At 52.0% G+C, this 23,609-nt stretch overlaps 1 pseudogene; it reads right to left on the bottom strand.

The window, feature by feature from the left end:
* Positions 1-3,946: 3,946 nt before the first annotated feature.
* Positions 3,947-4,071, bottom strand: LOC139004477 (U4 spliceosomal RNA; annotated as a pseudogene).
* Between the last annotated feature and the right edge of the window lie 19,538 nt (positions 4,072-23,609).

Genomic DNA, 23,609 nt, shown 5'->3' with positions numbered 1-23,609 from the left:
ATGTTGCCACTGTTATGAACTGTAACGTAAATATCTGATATGCAGGATGGTCTTAGGCGACCCCTGTGAAAGGGTCGTTCGACCGCCAAAGGGGTCGCGACCCACAGGTTGAGAACCGCTGCTCTATGTCATATTGGGGAGTGATATGGGCCAGGGGGAGGGGTCATGGCAAGATTGGAGTATTAAGACTTTGAGGCAAGGGCTCTCTCCTTTTTTGGGGGGCCATTTCTAGAGGACTGGGGTAAATCACACCAAGCGACTCTTCTTTTTCCATCACTTCATTCATTTAATCTCTCATTCACTCACTCACTCATTCATGAGTCGCCACAGGCTGCCTGCCTGATGTGCTGGGTTCAGTGAACAAGACCTGGTCCCTCGCCTCACAGGCTCTTAGTGTGGATGGTGCAGCGTGCGGCCGAGGCCCCCCTTCAGGACTGAGGCAGCTCACCCTCCAGTTTCCAGGAGTGTTGCCTGCTGAGAGCTCGATGCTGAGAGCCTCCTCGGATTGCCCTTAGCCCAAGTTAAGGTCACAGCCCTTCTGGGGTGCAGCCCCCTGACCTCAGTGTGGGAGAACTTGAAGGGTGAGCCTGCCCCAGAACTCCAGATTGTGGCAGCTTCAGAGCAGGTCAGCGTCTCCTTCTGCCCAATCCTGCTTCCACACCCCTCGCAGGTGCCTTCCCAAGAGGCCCCCCGCCCCCCCGGCCATGAACCTCCTGCATCCACGTCTTCATCGGAGAGGCTGTTTATCAGCAGTCTGCCCGACAGCCCTTTGCCCACACTATCTCATGTAATCCTCCCAACAGCCCTTTGAGGGAGACACCACGGTGAAACCATCGTTACACACTAGGGTACTGGAGTAAAGAGATGAGCTCTCTGCTTGCAGTCACACAGGGTAGTAAATGGCAGAACTTGGACTTGAACACATGGCACCTGACTCCACAAGCCAGCTGGTAACCACCCTCTGGAGCCTGGCCCATCCCAGGTAGTCAGCAAAGGGCAGGAAGTCGTTATTAGCACCCTTTTCTGCCCAGAGATTGGGCTGAGGATGGCTCTGGACCATTGCCATTTTCCCTAAGGACCCCGCCCGCCCGCCCCACCCCAACCCAGCTGGCCTGCAGCCGCGATAGTAGCAGCAGCAGCAATCTTCGTGAGCCTCCCTGTGTGCCAGCACCGAGCAGAGGAAAACAACACCTCCCTCGGCCACCCACTCTCCAGCTGCCCTGTCACCACTGTTACTGCCACCGGGTGGGTGTCTTTGCCTGGGCGCCACCTCACATGTGGTTGGTGCTGCTGGGGGAACTGCAGGCAGAAGAGATTTGGAATCTGAAGCCACTTCAGATTCTTCCTGAAACTGAACCAAATCTGAGACCCTGGAGGATGGAGGCTCTGGCCAGGCCAGGACCTGTGATGAGCAGTCTGGGCAGCGTCCTGGTTGCTAGGAGACCTAGCTGCAGTCCCACAGACTCAGGAGGGGTCCCTGCACTGCTCTGGGCCTTGGTTCCCCAGCCAGAGATGGTCAGCAGACCGCTAAGGGCCCTTCAGAGCTCGTGTGACACAGCTCACATTCACGGGGAGGGCCCACACCCTCTGAATGTCCAGAAGACCATCCCTCACTCACTGGTGCAGAGCTTTGCAGTCTGTCAGCATTTCATGGACGTGGTCACATCTGAGCCCCCTCAGCACCGCTGTGAGGCTGGATGGCCGATCGCCTCCCCGTGTCAGATGGTGAATAGAGGCTCAGAGATCAGAAGGGACTTTGCCTCAGGCCATTCGATCTTTGAAAATTCTTGAAATCCCTTCATTTTTAAACTGCAAATAAAAAATATGTCTGTTGCTGAAGATCAGAATTGAGAGCTTAGAAATCGTCTCGGGGGATCCTGGAGACCCCCTCCCGCACGGGGTGCAACGACCAGTGGCAGAACCAGGGCCAAGGCCGAGCCCGGGGCTCATGCAATTACTCCTGGTTGGGAATTTCTCAGATTTCATGCCACGAATTGTTTCCTATTTAAGACTGAAACCTCAACCACTAACGGGAAGGCCAGCACCACACGAGCTTGTGGGCATTTGGTTCGCTTCTGATTGCCTGTTCTCGGGAGATGATTGGGCCTGGTTCACCTTGTAACACAGCTGCGGGCGTGCACAGAGGAGACGGCTTCGTGTATTTATTTTCCTATCACGGTAGCACAGGCGGCCCAGGGAGGAGGTGAGGCTGAGCAGCAGGGACAAAGAAATGCGTGTGTTCTGGCAAATTTGGGGAATTAACTCTGAGGTGGTTCCAAGGAGAAAATGATGTTTTGAATCAGGACTTATTATATGTCTGAGCTCACTGCCTTTTAAAGAACCCCTTGTTTACCTAAGTGTTCTGTTTATAGATTTATTCATACCTGGTTCAGTTTCAGAAATAATCTGAAGTGGCTAGTTATTTAATTAGATTGTGAGTTCCTTGAGGGCTGAAATTACCTTCATTATCTCTCCTCTTCTGACAGGCTAACCAACTCCGGCTTGACCCTACCCACTGCATCCACCCCTCGCCCCCCCCCCCCCCCCAGCTAGATTCTATGCCTCTCTCTACTGCAATAATCCATTTCTGTATCATTGTTTTCCACTGAATTGTCAGTTCAGTGTGCACTGGGAAGATGTATCACACATCTCAGTATTGTATCCATCCATCCAACAACCAAATATCCATCCAACCATCCATGATCCATCCATCTCTACCATTGTCTATTTATGTAACTATCCATCATCCATTATCCATTGATCCACCCATCCACCTATCCATTCAACCACCTACCCATCCATCCAACAACCAAACACCGATTCAACCATCCATGATCCATTAATCCATCCACCCATTTCTACAATCATCTATTCATGCAGCTATCCAACTATCCATCTATCCATCTTGTGCTGCTGTGCTGTGTGTGGGCTGTGATAAGTCAGCGTGACTAGAAGGGCCTGTGAGGGCCAATCAGCGCTAAAAGCATTAGGCCCCAGAAGCCCGTGGGGCTTTGGAGAAAGGAAGCTTGACTGTTCAAGTTCACAGGAAGCCAAATGGAGTTCACAGAGAAGACCCCTCCTGAGCTTGTGGGGCTTCTCCGCCTGAGGCCTTCCAGGCACCTGACATCTCCCAAGTCCAGAACCAAACCCATTTCCTTTGTGCTCCACCTCTTCCACCTGCTTTTCCCTTGTCCTTCTCTGTCCTTGGAAATGACCCTGCCATCCATCCCTTTGCCTGTTTCTTCCATATTTCTTCAGGTAACAGCACTTATTTTCTTGGTATAATTGTTCCTCTTCCAGTCTAGTTCTAATGGGACCAGCCTATCAGCATTTTACCTCCTGGCCAGAGGGAAGGGAGTGGAAAACATCCAAATTAGGCCAATTATTGTTTCCTAGGCCTCAGGCCATAGGGCCAGGTGCAGAGAGGGACACCTGATCAAGTCTGACCAATCATAGCTCTTTCCTGGGATTTTTCTAACTAGAGCTGATGGGAAAAATGTCTTTTCCTAATGGTTACAGGCTTTAAAGATATGAGTCCCCCGAGCTCTTCGCTGTTGGATAGAGAGTGACACCAAGACATTCAGGAAGAGGGTATCCTCAAGGTGCCTGAGGCCCAGGTTCCAGTCACTCCTCAAGTCAGCTCCACCACTTCACTTCCTTCAGTTTGTTTTCAGGACAGGGGTGAGTCGTTGGGTAACATTTACCCTTTTCCTTCATAATTTGATTGTATTTCTGTCACTTGCAATCAAAGAATCTTGGCAAGCACATTGCTCAATCCAGCAACTCAAGTATCTTCCTTGGTTCAGCCCTCCCCTTTATTTCCTGTCCAATCAAAAGCAAATTCCTGCCCAGCTGGTGTGGCTCAGTGGTTGAGTGTTGACCTATAAACCAGGAGGTTATGGTTCAAGTCCCAGTCAGGGCACATGCCTGGGTTGAGGGCTCAATTCCCCAGTTGGGGGCATGCAGGAAACCGCCACTTGATGATTCTCTCTCATCATTTTTTTTTTCAATTAACAATAATCGCGCCTCTGATAAACCTCATTGGCTATGATGCTGCCACTGCGCAAAGCTGTCTCAAATCATTGATGTTTCTATCTCTCTCTCCCTTTCCCTTCCTCTTTGAAATAATAAATAAATATCTATATTAAAAAAAAGAAAAGAAAAAGCAAATTCCTTGAATTCAACCCTCTGATGAGCTCTCAAATCTGCTCCCTTCTCTGCATCCCAACAGCTTATTGGATTTTGGGAGATTCTCTCTCTGGGTCCAGTCTTACCCATTCCAATCTCTCACTTTAGCCAGGGAAATCTTTGTAGCACAAATTGGACCTGGTTATTCATGGCTATAAACTCTTCCGTGGCTTTCCCTTTACTCTCAAGATAAAGTCCTAGCCTTACTAGTATATTAAAAAAATTTTTTGGAAATAATTTTAGATTCACAGAAGAGTTGTAAAGATATTACAGAGAGTTCCTGTCTATCCTTCCCCTAATGTTAACGTGTCACTTCGCCATGGGATGTTTGTTAAAAATCAGGAAATTAGCATTAGCTCAACGCTATTAACAAAATGACAGATTCCATCAGTGTTTCCAGTATTGTCCCTTTGCTTTTCCAGGCTCTGATCCAGGGTACCAGGTTGCACTAGAAGTGCTAGCTTTCCAATAGGGCATTGAATGCCTTTTGCAATTTGGCCTCTGTTTACCTCTCAGCCCATCTCTAGCCCCTCACCACACCCCTTTCTGCTCTGCTCACCCTGCATTACCAGAGGTTCCTCAAAGGGGTCAGGCCTTTTCTTATTCTTCTCTGTCTGAGGAGCCCCTATTCCCTTCCTTGACCCAACTAACACTTTTTCACCCTTTAAGACTCTGTTCAGTTAGTTCTCCTTCTTGGAAGCCATCTTGACCAAACCCAGTGGACCCCTGGGCTTCTCTAGCGATCCTCCTTGGTCTCTCCATCCTGCATCTTTATCTGGGATTTTGATAATCTGTTTCCTGTCCTCTCTATTGAGCTGGAGCTCCCCGGGGCCAGCACCCTGTTTAATTTACCTCTGTGGGAACTTGGTGAATGTTTGCAAAATGGATGAAGTTAGGAAAAAGTCAATACCTACACAAGTGTGGGCAATAGCTCAGAGGGAGAAATCGGCAGCCAGGGGAAGCTTCTTCACTTGAATCTTGGAGGATGGAGTAATGAACTAACATTTATTGAGCATAGACTATGCGCCAGGCACTATTCTAAGCACTTTGCACACACTAATTGAATTCTCACGAAAACTCCAAGAGGTAGATACTATTATTCTCTCCATTTTACCGATAAAGGAATAGAGGTGAAGCAACTTTCCAGGTGCTCAATTATTAGAGGTACAGCTGGGAAATATCCTGAACTGCTTCTGCTTTGTTGGACTTGTGTGTGTCTCCTATGGAAGGGGTAGGAGGTATTCCAGACCAGGGCAACTGGTAAACCTAAAATATCTTTGAAGGTAAGCATGGGCAACCCAGTTCCTTGCAGAGTTCCTGGGGAGGGTGTGTTGTTGGTTACCCCCGAGGGTGACAGGTGGGGGGACAGCTGTTGGCAGATGTGGATTTGGAGAACTGCATGCAGGTGTTAGAGCCATGGACACTCTCTGGAGTGTAAGTTGGCCAGAGGCTAATGAAAAGCTCAGAGCCGGGAGAAAGCCAAGCAACCCAAGAAGAGAATGTCTCAAGGAAGGAAGAACATAGAGGCCCAGAGAAAGCAGGGCCCCCTGGCCAGGGTGGGCATGGAGTCAGGAGGAGCCTGCTAGAGTGAGATCGTCATACCAAATTCCCACGAGATGGGTGATGTGGTCCAGGTAGGCACTTGTAAGTATCCCCGAGTTGATCATCTATTGCCTGAATTTTCCTCCGGGTTGCATGGCTTTGTACCCTAAACGGAGGGGCAACTCCTCATGTTAGTGATAACTACTCCTTGTGCAGTGTTTGTGAGAAGGCCTTTCATATCCTATTGTTTCTGATTCATCCTTCCAGTGCCCAAACAAGGCAGGCAGGCACTGTTTCCACGTCCTGTTTACAGATTAGGGATGGAGACTTAGGATAGTGACTTGCCTGAGGTCACACGGCTAGAAAGGGACACAATAAACACGGAATGAAGTTCCTTGTCTGTAACCTCCGAGAAAGGGCAGTTAGTGCGTAAAGCTGGAGTACCTGGCACACAGTGGGGATTCAGTAAAGAGCTGTTGAGAGGATGGATGCAAGTGGTATCAGAAAGGTGTAGGAGAGAAAGGCCCCCATCATATAACAACCTAGCATACGAACACTCAGCTTGTGTCTGGAATGATGCACATAAAACACCATTCAGGCAACCCTCACAATTTAGCAGATTAGATTATCGCTCTCCCCTTTCACAGGGGTGGGAAGGAGACTGAAGGAATTGGGCAGCTTGGCGAGGAATCCCACAGCCCGTGAGTGTGCAGACAGGACTGGAGCCAGGTCTGACATGGAGCATTTGCACCTACCATAAGTCATTAGATGGTTACCTACCCATACAGACACACAGATACACGCGAGAACACATACATAGACATACTCACGCACACACGCCCATAAAGACACAGATATGTACTCAGACATACAGATATACACAGGTGCACAAATAGACACAGGCACACACATTCAGAGACACACACAGACACACACAGATATGCACACAGACACACACCTACACACACAGACATACACCCATGAGTTGTGGTCTTTGGCGAAGATTCACTGATGCCTTGGCTAGTGTCTCCACATGAGGAGATGCCAGGGAATGACTGGGTGTTCCTTGGTTGGTTCCAATCCAATTCCTTCAAAGAATACAAACAACCAAGCTTTCTAGAGAGGACCGTCTCCCTCCCCCCGCTCTCTCCCAGCTTTCTTGAGAGGATGACAAAGGCGTACAGTTGTGTCACCATGACCACAGTCCTGAGATGGAACGTTTTCATCACCCTCGTGCCCAGGTAACCCCTGATCTGTTTTCTGTGACTGCAGTTCTGCTCTTTGTAGGATCTCACACAGATGGCATCACATGGTACATGTCTTTTGTGCCTGGCTTCTTCCGCTCAGCACAGTTATTTCGGGACCCATCTGTGTTATTGCTCGTGTCAGTAGTTCATTCCTTTGCATTGCCAAAGAGTATTCCATTCCACAGAGCTACCGCATTTTGTCCATTCACCAGTTGATGGACATTTGAGATGTTTCCAGAAGGGAAGTGACCTATATTCACCCCAGAGGGATTTGGTGCTGGGAGAGCTGGGAGGGGCCAGTGGAGTGGAGTGGGAGTGAGTAGGAGCAGGGATTTGGAAGTTGGATGAGCCGCAGATTCTAGCCTTGGCTTAATCAGCTACTAACCTCTCTGAGCCTCCATTCTTCCTTCTGTAGAATGGGGACAAAAACAACCCCATGGGATAGATTAGGAGGATTAAGTGCCTGGAGGCTGATAAATTCAAAGAACATTTATTTAGCCCCTACTATGTGCTAGGCACTGTTCTTGGTGCAGGGGATATAGTGGAGAATTAGGTAGACAGTCTCTATGTTCTCTCATGGAGCTTACAGGCAGTCTGGGAGATGTAAATATGGAAACAAAATCAACAGTTATAAATTGTGACAAGTGCTATTTGAAGGAGCCAAATTCGCATCTACTTAGGACCAGGTTATCAGAGAGTTTGTTCAAAGGGACGATATTTAAGGTGGAACCTGAACGATGGGGAGGTGGAGGCGGTGGTGCTCTGGGGGGTGGGAACAGCACGTGCAAAGGTGCAGAGTTTGCGAAGGTCTGACTGTGTTTCAGGCACAGAGATGGGGCGAGATCTGCTAAGGAGACACCAGAGAGCGGGCTGCAGGCTGGGTCGTGCTGGCCTTGCAGGAGTTTGGGTTTTACACGAAGAGCAGATTTATTTTAGACACAGCGAGTGCTAGTTGTTATTTATTCTTCCTCTCATTTTCCATCACCCAAGGGTCTCAATTCCCAGTTCAAACCTCTTTCCAAAAACTCAAAGTGGGCAGGTGCAAGGCTGGGATCTGTAGCCAGCTGAGCCTGTGCCCTTACCCCGACCTCACCAGCAGGCCTGGCAAGCTGGCTGGTACCAGCTGGTGGGGTGGGGGGAGAGGGAACACCATCTGCTGCTCCCTATTGTCCATCAGCCCATTGTCTGGTCCACACCCTCTGCTCTGAGGACAAGGGTGACAATGGGGGAAAGTGATCTTCGGGGCTCTTGTTTCCTGGCCTGGCCCCTCGTCCCCACGATGACACCAGGAGAAGCCCCCCTGGGGCGGAGGCAGGGGCTCTGCCAAGCGGAGGCAGCGCCGCCGCCAGCGCCACACGGATCCCTCATCATCTCCCTGGCAACCGCAGCTGCCAAATTGTCAGCCGGAGGTTTTTTTTAGTGCCCTGGGTGGGGGTTTTCTTCTTGCATTCCCTTGAAGGGTGGGGTGCTCTTGGCCAAGGATCTGCTTATCACTTTCTGAGGACCCCTACTCCTGGCCTGGGGTCCATGGGTTCCCCGGGCCACTGGGAGCCAGTGGCCGAACAAGCCAAGCCAGACCAAGCACATGATTAAGATGCCAGCAAGACGGAGGCACCGAAATAAACTCAAATGATATTGGAGACAGAACTTGTTAACTTCTTTGTGCTCATTTTATGTTTTAGTGTTATTTTTGTTTGGACTTAACACAGTGTGGGGGAGCAGGGCACCATATTCTTTTCATGGCTTTGAGTCTTGAAGAGTCTGGACCCAGCCCAGAGGGGGCCTGAAGGGAGGGGTGCAGACCCCTGGACGGCGACCCTCTCATCCCTCTGGTGGGCAATTCAAGCCATGCAGGGTGCCTCTCAGAGCTGGCTTGTTAGCAGCTGGTGAAGTCTGCTCTCTGGCGTTCCAGAAGCCAAAAGGGGCCATACAGTGTAATAATGGCCAATGTTCACTGAGCAGTTACTATGTGCCAGTAATTGCCTTATATATGTCAACTCCTTTACTCTTCACAACAAATCCAGGAGGCGAAGACTAGTATTAGCATCCCCATTTTGTAGATTGGAGCACTGGAATGCACAGAAATAAAATTTATTTCCCAAAGTCACAGCTATCGGGTGACCAAAGCAGGATATGAACCTGGCCAGCTGAACTCCATGCTCTTATGCTGTTATTCTCTCTCTCTCTCTCTCTGCCCCCACCCCCCACGCCCACTACTCTGATTGCTGATGGAACTCATGCCCAGCTCCTTTTTCAGGAGGTGAGGCCCCCCTCACTCCAGCCTCAAACCAGGCCAGAACTCTGGGGAGATAAAACTAAAGATCCAAGGCCCCCGTACAGGCTTGTCACTGTCCAGGGGTCTGCACCCCTCCCCTCAGGCGCCCGTGGGGCTGGGTCCAGACCTCACTGACTTGGCATCGCGTGTAGGTGGGAGCTAGACTGACCGACCTGGGTTTGTGTCCCTGCTCTGATACTTACTGGCTAAGGGGCCTTGGGTAAGGCGCTTCCCCTCTCTGAGCCCCACTCTCCCCCTCTGTCATTCGGGATAACAGTCATACCTCCTGCACTGGGTTGGTGTGAGCATTGAGCGAGCGCCTGGAACAACGCGTGCCCCTTAGAATGTGCTCAGCAAATGCTAGGGTGATGGTTATGACTGCTTTTGCCCTCCCGTCCGGGTGACAGGGGGATTGAATAATGGGTGAAGGCACTTTGTACGTGGAGGATAATGACACAAGTGCCAGGGCTTTGTGACTCATAAATACGAAGTGTTCAGTCTGGAGAGTGGGAGGGGTGAAGGCTGAGAGATCCATCCTCCCTGGGCGCTAATTGCCAAGTGCCAGCTCAGTGCGATGGCAGTGAGGGCACCGGCAGCTAAGAGGCAAGGGCAGGCTGCCAGTCTGCACTGATCCCTGAGCCAAAGGGAAGAGGCTCAGGACAGCCCCAACGCGCGCGCGCCCCCCCCCCCCCCCCTGCCCCCGCACGTTCCTGTCCCTCTCTGGGCCTCAGGCTCCCCATCTATGGAATGGGTGATTGGAGACAAGCTGATTCCTAAGCCCCTGCCCCAGCTCTGATTTTCTATGACTCTAATAGAATAAAAGGATTATGTAAAAATGCAAGTGGAAAAGAGACACATGGTGTGGTTGGTGGGTTGCAAAAATGTACCCAGTTCTTCCCTTTTCTCTGTAGTCGCTCCATTTACAAAATGACTTTGCAGCTTCTCCCTTCACTAGGCGGAGCCTGTTTTTCCAGCCCATGAGCCCGGCTCTCCTGGTGATTTGCTTTGACTGATGCAAAGTGAAGGAGTTGGCCACGTGCGGTTCCAAGTTTAGGCCTCAAGAGGGCTGCAGCTCCCCCTCTCTCTTTCTCTTTCTCCTCTCCTCCTTCCCTCCCTCCCTTCCTCTCTCTCACATTCCCTCCATCACTGTGACCCTTAAGAGACATGTGGCCTGGTCACTTCCGTCATCCCCACCGACAGCAGCTAATTGTCAGATGAGAGTGAAGCTGTCCTAGACTTGTCAGCCCTCAGCCCACCTGCCAGGTGTCAGCAGACACAGAACAAGATAAATGGGGAGCCTGGTCCAGAGCCTGCAGGCTGGTGAGAGAAAATAAATGGGTATTATGGCATGTCATTGAGGTTTTGTGGTTGTTACGCAGCGTTGCTGAGTCAGTAGATAACTGATACACGTGGCCCGTGGACAAGAGTGTGGCTGTGATCCTCTGTACGACCTCTGCGGGGTCTGTTTCGGTCCTCGGGGGCCAGGCAGGGTGGGGTTAGTGGAATGGCGGAAGGCTTACCTTCTGGATAAAAACTGCCTTGCTTCAGACCCAGCTTTTCCGCTTTCTAGCTGTGTGACTTCGGGCAAGTTACTTAACAGAGAGAATCGTGGATGCCGCCTCTGAGACTGTTACGTAGATGAAGTGAGTTAATCCACGGGAAGCACTTAGGAACACCATGCCCAGGTGTGGTCTGAGGTCAGGTGAGTCGGTGCTGGAATCCTGGTTTTGCCATTGGGGGTAGGTGGGTGTGACCTTGGGTTCTTTCTAAGCTGCCACGTGCTGATCTGTAAATGGTGGATCCTTCGCATCTTCTTCATAAATGGACTTCTGTGTGTAAACAGCTTGACCCAGGGCCTGACCCAGAGGGTGCTTGGGAGATCTGTTTGGGGAGGGGTTTTCCTGGCAGATCTTCCCTTTCCTTTTGCCCCCCTCCACCTGCCAGCTGCTTTGGTGACGTGGAATCAATCTCAGAACTGGGTGTCCCTTGGAGACCAGTTCCAGTTCAGCCTCAATGGGTTAAAAAGGTGGGGAACCGAAGGCCCAGAGCGGGACCTGCCCGAGGCCACGCACGGGCAGCGGCTGGGACCTGCACACCCTGGCTCTAGCCTGGCGCTCCTTCCATGCTGGTGGGATGCTCGTGGTTCTGGGCTTGGCGGCTCAAGCTCGACCCCAGACCCTGCAGCACAGGACCCTCCCGGTGGCGAAGCTCTCGTTGATTTCCCATGAGCCCACCCAGTGCCGCTCCTGGAGGGCCAACCACCTTGTCAGGTCAGGGGTTTAGGTGGCTCATGACCCATGTGACACAGGCCTCAGTGAGAACATAGAGCAGTGGTTCTCAACCTTCCTAATGCCGCGACCCTTTAATACAGTTCCTCATGTTGTGGTGACCCCCAACCATAAAATTATTTTCATTGCTACTTCATAACTGTAATTTTGCTACTGTTATGAATCATCATATAAATATCTGATATGCAGGATGTATTTTCATTGTTACAAATTGAACATAATTAAAGCATAGTGATTAATCACAAAAACAATATGTAATTATATATATGTTTTCCGATGGTCTTAGGTGACCCCTGTGAAAGGGTCGTTCGACCCTAAAGGGGTCGCGACCCACAGGTTGAGAACTGCTGACATAGAGGGCAAGATTCGTTCCCTGGGTGTCCATGAGGAAACCGAGGCTCAGGAGGGGCCGGGCTTTGCCCAGTATGTACACTTAGGTAGAGGCAGAGCCAGGCCTAGAACCCAGGCCTCCTGACCCTCAACCTGGGCCTTTCTCTCAGCTCCTTCCCCCACCTACTGGACTCCTGTGGGTGGAGCCTGCCCCATGCCAGGCCTCAGCCTGGCTCAGGGAGCCTCCTGGGGCTGTCCTCCAACCCATCTCTGTCCCTGGTGATTCCAGGGCTGCTGGCCTGGCTGTGGCCCAGACACTGTCTCCCGGGGCCTCTCGGGAATGGATCCCTGACCTCACTGTCTGTAGCGGGGGCAGCACAGACTCTGAGTAAGGAGTCCCCCAGGCCCCAGCCTGCCTCTGCGGATGACCCTCCAGGTCTTAGCTTGTTTCCAGGGAGGAGGCAAGGGGTTCCCTGCCTCTTTGTGTCCCTTCCACAGGCTGGCCCTACGGGGTCGAGGGTACTGTGTGTGTACGCGCATGTGTTAATCACATGCATGCCGTGTTCATTCTGTGTGCCTGCTGGAAGTAGGTGTGTGGGTGTGTTCACATAAGTTCTTGCTGGACCTTCTTCTGCCCAAGGTGTAGGTCTCCTATGCATGAGTTGTGTGCACACAAGTTGTACACAGTGTGTGTGCAGGCACAGGAGGATAAGGGAGTCTTTGGAGCAGGTGCACGATGTGCTCACACCCTGAGCACCTACTGTACACACTGCATGTATGTACTGCATGTGAACTCTGAGTGTGTGCACATTGCACATGTGCACATTGCATGCGTGCATGTTGTATGTACGCACATTATATGTGTGCATGTTGCATTCACACCACTTACCATACACGTGAGTGCACATGGTGGTCAGCCCTCAGAGAATCAGGGTTGGCTCTGGGAGTGGAGGGGGAAGGGCTGCCAGGCTCAGCGCTGCGTGCATGTCCTGCCCAGTCCCGCTAGCTCTCCTCAGATCCTGCTTCTGGGTGCCTGCTCCCCCAGCCCAGGCAGCCCCAGGGACTGGGATGCCTATAGGGAGCGGGAGGCAGATGGATTGCTTCGGGGTGAGTCCTGAACCGGACACTGGGGCCAATGAGAGACCTTGGCACCTGCATCGCTTCTGGCTGCTTTTGGTCACTCTGCCCTTTGATCTTTGGCCCCCAGATCTTTTGCCTCTGGGACTCCTTCTGTCTTTGAGGGCCCTATACATAAGGGGTCCTTGAACCTCCAAGCAGGGGGGTGTGGCCTCCCGGAAGGAAGCCCCTTGGTTGCACCTGACCTTACAGCTGGCTTTGATCCAGCCAGAGGAGCTGGGCGGCCTGGAGCCCAGGTCTGCTGGCATTCAGTTCCTGGGTCCCATCCTACCCCACCGTGCCAGGGCACCTCCAGGGACTTCTGCAGCCCCCTGATGAGGTTGGGGGAGGAATAATAACATCTGCAACTTGCATCTATCCATCCGTGTGCCCTCGTGTAATCTAGGCATAAGACACAGCGCAGTCTCCTCACCCCCCTTCCAGGGCTGCTATGGCAACACAGAAGTTGGCTTGCCATCTGCTGTCTATAGGGACCTCAGTCAGGCCTGTGCCATGCTAGGAATTAGTGAGAGAAGGCACCTGACCTGTTCTGGGGCAGCCATTGGCCACATCTGGGAGCTCTTAGCCCTGGAGTCTCTCAGAGATGATGTGGCATGGAGGCCCTCCGGCTGCCAGAGAAGAATGGACATTGAGAGAGCCCATGGTTCTCTCTGGGGCTAACCTCTGCTAGTAACATCCTCTCTCGGGGGGTGGGGTGGGGGGGTGGAGGGGGGGGGGTCAGGAACTTATTCACACTAGAGTGTAAATGACTAACTTCTTCTGGAAGGGCAGTGGGTTTGGGAGGGTGTTGAAACTTGAACTTTAATTGGAAATTAAGAGCTTTAGGTATGGGAGGGAAGTGTAGGGCTGTTAAACAATTTAAAATTCAGTTGTTAAGGTAGTCTGGAGGTGCAGGTGGGGGACTGCAAATCTAACTCGGCCTTGGGTGTTGATGGCAGAGGGGGAGGGTCTAAGCATCATCTGGCCTCCATCTCTGAGGCCTTTGCTGCTGTTGGGAGCTGAGTTGTTCCTACCGGGCCCAGAGCTTCTCCTACCCCCACTTCTGGCTCCAGTACATTTGTTTTCTTTGGAAAAATGTTCTCTCTTGGATGCTCTGTGCTTAGAGTGAAAAGAGCAGTAGGGAGGAGGAGAGAGTAAGGATTCCAGTAGAAGAGTGAAGTGGGGGGGAGGGTGGGGTGGCATGGAGGAGGACTGGGAGAAGAGGAGAGAGAGGGAGAAAGGGAAGAAAGCTCTGAAGGAAAATGTAAATGAGACCAGTTGTAGGGCCTGTTTGAATTACTGATCTGTCACCAGAGGGTGCGCGAGTGACTTCGTCTCCCCTGTCTCAGCTTCCTGATCTGTAAAATGGGTGCAATAACTCCCTGGGGTGGTTGTGAGGACTGGGGAAGGTGTACGCGGGGTCCTGGCATGGTGAGAGCTCAGGGAGATGCAGGTGGAGGCCTGGCATGGTGAGAACACAGGAAATGGCACCACTCTTGCCCTCTGCCATGGGTTCTGTGTCAGAGAGAGAGGTTTCTAGACCCGCAAGTGGTTCCTCACTTGCTGGCTTGGGCCGCACAGTCTGCCTGAGCGAGGAACCACCTCCCGCAGGCCCTGGGCGGGTCCCACAGGCCTTCTGCTCACCAGGCGGCAGGTCCACAGGCTGGGAGTAACCCACATAAATCGAGGTCAGTGTACTGTGTGGAGCCGGGATGCCGGAGTTCTCCACCTCAGGGGCCCCTGGCCCAATCCCAGGCCCAGGAACTGGGACGAACCAGGAGGTAAACAGGGGAGTCATTCTCAAGGGTGGAGCCCACCTCCTCCCCATGTCTAGCACCCCAGCATCGAGCCCAGCAAGCCCCGATAGCACCCAGCTTGGCTTAGCAGGGAAGAGAAAGGGTACAGACGGGAGGAGGAAAAGGCTGGGGGTGTGTGTGAGGGACAGGGCAGGATATCAAACCCTCTCCACCAGCGAGCTCCTCTCTGTGAATTTCTAGCATCTGCAAATTTATTTCTGCCAGCAATTTACCTTTTCTGCAAGCAAGAGAAATCTGTTCTTGTTTATGAGTCACTGCTTTTCGGAAAGATTAGAAAAAGAAGCATCTGCAGTTGGGACTATGACAGGGGCTGAAGTTCAGTGGCAGGGCCAGCGAAAACGATCCGGCAGAGTCTCCTGTGGTCTCTCCCATTCAACCAGAGGCGCTTATTTCGTTGGCTGGGGGTACATGGCTTTATTAAAGTGCACACGGCATCCTTCTTGGTAAAGCAAACATTTTATAAGTAAATAAACTTGGAAGCTTAGAAGTGAAAGCTCTAGCCCCGGCCGGGTGGCTCAGTCAGTTCGAGTGTCGCCAAAGGTGGCAGATTCGAGTCCCAGTCAGGGCACAAACCCAGGCTGCGGGTTCGAGCCCCAGTGGGGATGCATACGGAGGCGACTGATGGATCTTTCCCTCTCACATCAATGTTTTTCTCTCTCCCTCTCCTTTCCTCTCTCTCTCAAATCAATAAAAACGAGCGAAAGCTCTACTTGACATGATGTAATAAACAGGAAAGTGTGCTGTCGGTAGAAAATGTCAAGCCAAGTTAGAACGGCCTGGGGAGAGCTTAGCCTTAGATCCACAGCTGAGGGCTGGAGAAGGGTGGCTGGATCCTGCCTCTGGGAAGTGAGGCTGGGCCACGGTCCTGTCCTCCGTGAGGGACACTCCCACCAGGAGACTCCGTGGGGCCCTGCCAGGGGCTCCCCTCCTCCCCCTGGGTGCCTCCCCTGGGAGCTTGTTAGACATGTAGACTCGCAGGCCCTGCCAGAGCTGCCGACTCAGAACGGTCCCCGGGTCTGAGCACATCTCAGTTCTAGAAGCTCTGTCTGAACCGGCCTCCCAGGGTTGCTGTGAGGGTTAAACGGGGTGAAGTTACAGAAAGCACTGAAGGCAGCATCTGGTTCGCTATTATTATTGGTGTGGAGGTGTGTTTAGCGGTTTGCTTATTCAGATGCTTAATATGTGTAAATAAACGAGTGCAGGGAGGACCAGCTACAGAATTCCCAGGATCCAGTGCAAAATGTAAAGCTTAGATGGAAGACAGAGCCTCAAATCAAGCGCTGGCCCTCTTAGCCTGGGGCCTGTGTGACCTCTTAGCCTGGGGCCTGTGTGACCTCTTAGCCTGGGGCCTGTGTGACCTCTTAGCCTGGGGCCTGTGTGACCTCTAAGCTTGGGGCCTGTGTGACCTTAAGCCTGGGGCCTGTGTGCCCACCCAGGTCCCAGGAGGAAGCAGCTCTGAGCGCAGGCATGTGGGTGTGGACGTGCACGCGTGTTTTCGAGGCCCTGCTGATTCGAGGGTTTCCTTTCCATGGTCCATCCTTTTGGTTTCACAGACGAGGAAAGCCTGGGTGAAGGGTGTCAGAGCTGGGGTTGAACTCCGCCCCCCACTTCTTCTTCTTCTGCACCCACAGCGCCCGCCCGGTAAGTGTGTCTGAGCCTGGGCGTCAGCAACTTCGGGGACTCGCGGAGGACTCGCAGCTGAGAAATGTTCTCTCACGTTTGCACATTGCAAAGAGACCGTGGGGTACGTTCCCCCGGGAATCGTGGGCATCCATTCCCAGGGAGCTCTCGCTGCTGGAGAAGGGGTGTGAAATTTAATTTGCACTAATTATCCCGAAGTGAGAGGCGCTGGAAATGAGCTGGCACTGCACAGTGCACATTCGGCCTCTTCCGGTGGCGCCAGGTCCCCAGGTTGCAGTTTATTTATGTGCAAGGGAGGGGGGGGCGGGTGCTCTTACCATGGCAACCACAGCTGCTGGGATTTTGGGGTGGCTGGGCCGGGAAGTAGGATGGGAGAGGGGAGGGAGTGAATGGGGGCCGGGCAGACCCAGGGCTCATGGGTCCCTGTGATGTTGGGGGGCCACGTGCGGAGCCCCACTCTCTCTGTGGGGGAACAGTAGAGGGAAGGAGAGGAAGGCTAGGTGAGGCCTTTGGCGGGAGAGGTCAGCAGCTCCATCCCAGGAGAGGGATGGGCTGTCCCAGTCCCGAGGGAGAGATGGGTTTCCTTCCTTTCAGCCTGTGCAGGGGTGTCCCTCTGAGGTCCCCAGGATGTAGGCTGAGCTGGAGGACAGAAACCCAGAGGCAGCTGGCAGAGGAGGGGGTAAAGGAGGGACTCTGGAGCCTGTCTCTTCCTGCTCCTGCCCAACCCCTTCCTCAGCTCTAACTTTCTCTCTCCATCTCTTTCCTGCTCATTCTCCCCTCTCCCTCCCTTCCTTCCCCCTTTTCCCCTTACCCGTGGTTCTCAACCTGTGGGTCGCGACCCCTTTGGGGGTTGAACGACCTTTTCACAGGGGTCGCCTAAGCTCATCAGAAAACACATATATAATTACATATTGTTTTTGTGATTAATCACTGTGCTTTAATTATGTTCAGTTTGTAACAATGAATATACATCTTGCAAACCAGATGTTTACATGACGATTCATAACAGTAACAAAATTACAGTTATGGAGTAGCAACGAAAATAACTTTATGGTTGGGGGTCACCACAACACGAGGAACTGTATTAAAGGGTCTCGGCATTAGGAAGGTTGAGAACCACTGCCTTAGACGCTCTTTCCTGTCACCACTAGAGGGCGCCGAGGTGCTATGGCCATCTATGATTTATCAGCCTGCGACCCGTTAGGGAGCCTTGAAGGGTGGAAGCCCACAGCACTGGTGGAGGATGTAACAATGACCTCCCCTAACAACCTCAGGGAGTTTTCGGTGTGTGTGTGGGGAACTCTCTTGGACCTGGAAGGAAGGAACTGAGTTTCCATGGGTCCCTCTCACCTCCTCGAGCAGGTCACATCACCTCTCCAAGCTACAGTTTCCTCGTCTGTAAAATGGGGCAACTAACCCCATCTTACTAGTGAGGATTGGATAGAATCACATACAGGAACTCACACATAGTACCAGGGGTGGGCAAACTTTCTGACTCGAGGGCCACAATGGGTTCTTAAACTGGACCGGAGGGCCGGAACAAAAGCATGGATGGAGTGTTTGTGTGAACTAATATAAATTCAAAGTAAACATCATTACATAAAAGGGTACGGACTTTTTTTTTTTTTTTTTTAGTTTTATTCATTTCAAACGGGCTGGATCCGGCCTGCGGGCCGTAGTTTGCCCACAGCTGTAAGTAGACACTCCAATGGGAGTTTTCTCTGCCTTAGTAGGTCAGACAGTCAAGAAATGTTCGGTGCTAGGGGCTCTGCTCGGCACTGAAAGACAAACGGAAACAAGGTAGCCACAGGGCTTTTCCTCACGAAGCTTTCAACCTGTCAAGGATGAAGTGATTACATATAATTGAAGCTATTTTTAAATGGTAAATGCTTAGGTCATTATAAATGTGTGTAATGTGTCACAAAAGAAAAGTTCTGGGTGCCGCGGAATGCAGGTCGGAGAGCCCTGCAGACTCTGGCCTCAGCTGAGCTCTAAAGGACGTGTCGGTCCGGCCCAGTGGGGGCGACTGGGAAAGGGCCCTCCAGGCTGAAGGGCAGCACATGCAAAGGCTGGGAGGGAGGAGGAACGAGATCCCAGGCACCGCAGGCGGCCCGCGTGGCGGAGGCTTGGGTGAGAAGGAATGAGGTGGGAGAGGGGCTGGAGAGCGGGCAGGGCCGGCTGCCTGGGCGGTAGGGGTGCAGGTGCAGCAGGAAGGCAAACTAGAAGGCCCAGTGGCCTGTGTGTGACAGGGAAGAGATGGGCATCTCAAAGTGATGGCAACATGTTTGAATAGGAATGGGGGGCTCTCTGTTTACCCAACAGCCTCAGAGCATCTGAAAATAAAACAGGCCCTGGGAGAACAACCTGCGGGTGGCGTCAGCCCTGTGGGGCTCACATGTGGACAGAAGGGGGACCAGAGGTGGAGCCGGCCTCCCAGCGTCCAGAGGGAGGACGAGAGGGAGGACCCTGGTGTCTAGGCTGTGGCTTGAGGAGAGCCCTTGCACGACTGGTTGCCTCAGTCTACCCATCTGAAATGGGGAGAGTTGGTCCTGACCACCTCCAGGAGCCCCTGGGAAGAGCTGCTCTGAGCTCCTTGCCACAGAGGAGGTTTGCTGGTGCCACAGTCAAGGTCTGTGCATGTCACACTGGTCTCTTTGCATCCATGGGCAGGGAGACAAACGTTTTATTGAGCCCCTACTATGCTGTAAGCCCTGTGCCTGGCATGGGGGTGTGGTTGGGTGAGGTTCAGAAGTGGGGAAGTTGTGTTTTCAGCATCAGGGAGCTCCCAGTCTAGCTGGAGAGACAAGTCTGAATGTTATAGAACAAAAAGCAAAACCTGTCTGCGCATGTTCCCTCCTTTTCTGGCTCCTTCCTCCTTTCTCTCTAACGGTCCTATCCACAGGGTCAGGTGCTCACTGCACATGCATTGTCTTCTCTTCATCCTTGCCACATCCCCGAGAGGTGGATAGTGTGGCCCCACTTTACGGATGAAGAAACTGAGGCCCAGAAAAGTTGAGTGACTTTCCCAAGATCACACAGTCACTCAATGTCAGTTTCAGAATTGGACCCCAGGTCTGTCTGAACCCAAAGCCGCCCTCTTAACGGCTGCTGATGGTCGTGGACCCACTGCCACCTTTCCCTGTTGTCATTAAGGCAATTATTGCGGGACAGCTATGTGTCCCGAGGAGAGGAATTCTGAGATATTTTTAAAATTTTGGGGAAAATGGACACTCATCAGCTGCTTACTGTTTAGTGCGAGTAAGTAACTTCTCTCCTCGCGCTGCGATTGGATGTAAGAGCAGCAGGAAGTAATCCAGGGGCACGTTCAGGGTGGGGCGTTGCCGTGGGCAGCAGGAGGGTGCTGGCGCTCACTCACCTGTGAGTGAAGGGGCAGCAGGAAAGGCACCGTGGGCAAAGCTTTGGCTAGAGAGCTGGCTCTGCCACCAACTTGCTGCGTGACCCTGAGCAAGTCCCTTTGTCGTCGAGGGTGCTGTCTCCCCTTTGTACAGTGAGGGCTAAAGGACACTACGGTTTCTTCCAGAGCAGGAGGTTGGTGCTGGTTCTTTCTCCTGGGGTTTGAAGTGGGGCGACCATAACTGGCACCAGAGGCCCACAGGTAGCCAGCAAGTCATGTTGAACATCTGGGTGGTCCCAACAGAGGTGAGCGGTGACGGGCTGAGCCATCGAGTGCCTGGGCTGCTAGGGGCTCTGGGAGGAGACGGGGCTGGCCAGCCTGTTTTGAGCCACCGCTGCCCGCAGCTCCGGGGCCCAAGCTTGTCGAGCCATCAATGTGAGGTAGAGCCTTCCCAGCTCATGATGAATTCGGGCTTCTCACTGCAACCCACCCGGAAGCAGAAGCTGAGAATCCAGCATCGGGAGTAAGCCGGGCTCAGCTATGGTCTTCCCTGCCTCCTCGCCTGCACTGGGAAACCCTGTAGGGAAAGAGAACTGGACGTGGATGCAGCCAGACCTGTGAGCGAAACCTGGGTCTTTAGCGTTGTGAGCCCAGATCAGTGGCAAAACCACCCTGAGCCTCGGGTTCTTCATCTGAATATGAGCATGGGGATCAAGCCACCCGCTTCCCAGGGTCCTTGAGAGCGTTAGGAGAGGACATCTGTGGAGGTGTCTGGTATACAGTAGGTGTTCAATAAATGCCCGTGGATCTGGGCCAGCGTCAGCCCTGACAGCAATGGGCTCGTGTCCTAGTGTCACAGAGTCTCAGGGATTCTCCCTTGAGCGAGAGGTCCAGACTGCGGGGCTGTGGGCAGGGGCAGGCCAGGCCTTGTGTCCCCAGCCAGACTCCAGCCCTTGGCCAAATGCACAAGCTTTTGATTCTGTGGGAGCGAATGTAAGGTACCTGGTCAGCATCCCTCCCTCCCCTCTTCCCTTCCTCTTCCTACAGCCACCCTTTCTCCTCCAAACTTAGATGCTTTAGGCCTCAAGTCCAGAGGTTTTATTTTTCAGTTCAAAAAGTTTTCATTCTCATCGAAGTTTTACATGCACATAGTGTTAAAAATTAAACAGTTCTACAAGATTTATTATAAAAGTCAGCTGTCCCTTGACCTCGCTCCGTTTCCCTGACCCCAGTGAGGCAATTATCTACTTTGATTTCTTTTAGCTGATTATTTTGGTGTTTATATTCATGTTTCTAAATAGCATGCTTGCATTGCTACTTCTTGAATGTTCATTTTTTTGGTTAGTTATTTGATTTTTTTTGGGTAACAGTTTTATTAAGATACTAGAGGCCTGGTGCACAAAATTTCATGCACTGGTGGTGGTGATGGGGGTCACTCAGCCGGACCTGTACCCTCTCGCAGTCCGGGACCCCTTGCTCCTTACCGCCCACTTGCAGTGGAGGTGGGAGAGGCTCCCACCAGCCACCACCATTGCACTCACCAGCTGTGAGCCTGACTTCTGGTTGAGTGGTGGTGGGGGGAGTGAGGGGGGGCAGCTCCTGCATTGAGTGTCTGCCCCCTGGTGGTCAGTGCACGTCATAGTGACTGGTCGTTCTGCCTTTTGGTCGATTAGGGTTTTATTATATAGGACTAGAGGCCTGTTGCACGAAAAGATTCATGCAATACGCCTTCCCTCCCCCTGGCTGCCAGCACTGGTTTTCCTCTGGCACCCGGGAACCAGGCCTTCGCTCCGGCCGGAGCCGCCTTCAGTCTTTGCTCCGCTGCTTCGTGCCTACATATGCAAATTAACCGCCATCTTTGTTGGTGGTTAATTTGCATACCTTGCTGATTAGCCAATGGGAGGTGTAGCGAAGGTACGGTCAATTACGATGTTTGTCTATTATTAGATAGGATAATTCATATACCCTCCAATTCACCATTTAAAGTGTATGATTAGTGGTTGTTGGTATACCACATAGTTGTGTGACTATCACCACAATCAATTTTAGAGCATTTTCATCACCTCAAAAAAAGTCCTGTATCCTTTAGCTATCCCAGGCCCCCCAGCCCTGAGCAACCACATAGAGACTTTCTGTTTCTACATATTTGCCCATTTTGTACATTTTCTATAAATGGATCATGTCGTACGCGCTCTTTTGTGACTGGCTTCTTTCACTGCGCATATGTGTTCAAGGCTCATCTCTGTTGTAGCCTATGTCAATCCTTCGTTGCTTTTTTATGGCTGAATAATATTCCGTTGGACAAATGTGCCACACTTTGCCCATCCATTCACCAGTGACGAACATTTGGGTTGTTTACACCTTTTGGCTACTGTGAATCAGGCTGCTCTGAACATTCATGGTGAAGTTTTTGCGTGGCCCCATGTTTTCATTTCTCTTGGGTGTACTATACCTGGGAGTGGAATTGCTGGGCCATGGGTAGCTTTATGCTTCAACTTTTGAGGATCTGCAAGAATGTTCTCCACAGAGGCGGCCCCGTTTTACATTTCCACTGACCAGCATGGCTTTCTGGAGTTATTTGAAAATATTTATAATAGCTACTTAGAATTCTTTGTTAAAGCCGACATCTGGTGCCTCTCACGGGCGGTTCTGCTGCTTGCTATTTTTCTTGTGTGTGGGCCAAAATTTCTTGTTTCTATGCATGTCTTATACATTTTCTCTTGTTGGAAATTGGACTTCTGAAATAATTTATGGTGGCAATGCTGGCCTCCTTGGTGGACATAGTTTTTGAGATCACTGCTTGAGGTTTGCTCTGACCCTGAGAGGACTCCTCTTACCTGCCTCCTTCCCTGGTTCTCTCTGATAAACGGGTCCGTTTGCAACAGTTCTCAACTTGTGGGTTGTGACCCCTTTGGTGGTCGAATGACCCTTTCACAGGGGTCGCCTAAGACCATCCTGCATATCACATATTTACATTATGATTCATAACAGTAGCAACATTACAGTTATGAAGTAGCAACGAAAAGAATTTTATGGTTGGGTCACAACATGAGGAACTGTATTTAAAGGGCCAGAAGGTTGAGAACCACTGGTTTATGGTTTACCTTTTGTCTCAGAGGAATCCACCAGTCTCCTCTACATAGTTTTCCACCAAAACCCCTGTTGCTTCTGAGAGCACTCTCAATCTTTAACTTCCCCAAATTGTGTTGCGAATGAATTCAGTTCTTCTGAGACTCTGGGAACTCTCTCTTCTGTGGTCTGTCTTTCCCCTCGGGCAAGATGGAAGCCAGGGCTCTGGAGCTGGGAGTGGGGACAATGGCACGCTGCCCTGAGCGACAGCCCTGCTGTAGGCGCTGGGCACTCGGGAGTGGGGACAGCCTCGGGTCCTCTCAGCTTGCCCTCCTGGCATGGCCGCTCTGTTGATAAGAGAGCCAGGGTGACGGTGACTGGGGCCCAGTATTTCTCAGCACAGCCACATACGAGGCGGGACCTCCATCCCACCGGTGGGGCTGGGAAGAAAGGAGCGCCCATCTTTAAGCTGCACTCCCCACTGCCCAGAACTTAGCCTCTGTAGCAGTAAGCTGGGCGAGATGAGATATTCCAATACAGTGGGTCCTCGGGTTATGTTGGAGATCGGTGGTTGCTACCCTGGTGCCCAGTGTCACCCTGGAATCCTCCATCATCAGTGGGAGGACTCCGGGGGCGCTCTGTTGTGCTGGGCCTTCAGCTTCCCGGCTCCCTTTCCTGGCTATTCCTTTGTTTTGGTGGCGCACATCCCTTAGTGGTTCCTGAGAAAGACCCTTGGGGTGT

The sequence above is a fragment of the Myotis yumanensis genome, unplaced genomic scaffold, assembly GCF_028538775.1.
Source record: "Myotis yumanensis isolate MYYU_CA2020_CCGP unplaced genomic scaffold, mMyoYum1.0.hap1 SCAF_2, whole genome shotgun sequence".
Taxonomy (NCBI): domain Eukaryota; kingdom Metazoa; phylum Chordata; class Mammalia; order Chiroptera; family Vespertilionidae; genus Myotis; species Myotis yumanensis.
The sequence above is the reverse complement of the archived record's forward strand: the minus strand, read 5'-3'. Positions and strand labels throughout refer to the sequence as shown.